Here is a 981-nt window from a genome sequence, read left to right as displayed (position 1 = left end):
GGGGAGGTGCATGCTCACCCCCTCTTTCCTGGCCTGCCAGGCTGGGTGCACGGATGGGGGTCTGGTATAGATTTTGGAGGTCATTTTGTTTGCATGGAGTTCCCCCTTTACAGGTGAGTAGAAATTTTTCGAATGTTGTTGAAGTTGTGCTGTGTGAACGGGAAGACACAACAAATATAAAGCAGTATTGTCAGTGGACTGTCTCCACCATCTATTAGGAGCAAGCCTTCCATTCCCAGGTGAGGTGTCCTGTCCCCGCCCCTTCAGGGTTCAGGTTGAAGATGCGGAGGAGGAGCGAGGGAGGAGGAGGAGGGGAACTTCCCTTTTTAGGTGAAGTTCCACATTAAGATGGGGCAGCACAGAGGCTTAGCGGTGAGCCTTGCAGCACTGGGGTCCTCGGTTCAAGACCTGACCAGGACACCATCTGCATGGAGTTTGCATGTTCTCCCTGTGCTTGCGTGGGTTTTCCCCGGGTACTCCGGTTTCCCCCCACACAACAAAAACATGCAACTTTTTGTGTTGGTGGTGCAGTGGTGAGCACAGCTGCTTTCCAAGCAGACGACCCGGGTTCGATTCCCGGCCAACATAATGGCCAAGATTCTCCCCAGAGACTGGAATTATATGTGGAGTGCAGATTAGCGATGGGATAAAATGTAAAGGAATGAAGTGAATGTCGTGGGTTTGTATGGATTTTATTACACACCTTAGAATAGATTTCTTGCAGGTAGGTGTGATTGTTGTGTATTCTCAGTGTCAGCCAGTAGGTGGAGCACTCGGCTACCTTTCAGGTATTTTCTAGGCTCTTCTTCACAACTTTGCTGAAGAAAGGCCGGCTATGTACTATATACAGTGGGGGAAAAAACACCTACCAACCAACAATAACCCTCCCCCCACAGACTGGCTCCACTAGGTGCTCATGTGGTACACAGATTAGTCCTGTCAATGTAAGAAGGTTCTCCTAACGACAACTCGTTATGTGTA

At 49.5% G+C, this 981-nt stretch overlaps 1 non-coding gene across 1 annotated transcript; it reads left to right on the top strand.

Moving 5' to 3' along the window:
• Positions 1-516: 516 nt before the first annotated feature.
• Positions 517-588, top strand: TRNAG-UCC (transfer RNA glycine (anticodon UCC)). Its single transcript has one exon. It is a non-coding gene; the product is annotated as a tRNA-Gly (tRNA).
• Positions 589-981: the final 393 nt, after the last annotated feature.

This window comes from Lithobates pipiens, unplaced genomic scaffold, assembly GCF_037356315.1.
Source record: "Lithobates pipiens isolate NorthernLeopardFrog02 unplaced genomic scaffold, aLitPip1_a1.2 Scaffold_101, whole genome shotgun sequence".
Taxonomy (NCBI): domain Eukaryota; kingdom Metazoa; phylum Chordata; class Amphibia; order Anura; family Ranidae; genus Lithobates; species Lithobates pipiens.
The sequence above is the reverse complement of the archived record's forward strand: the minus strand, read 5'-3'. Positions and strand labels throughout refer to the sequence as shown.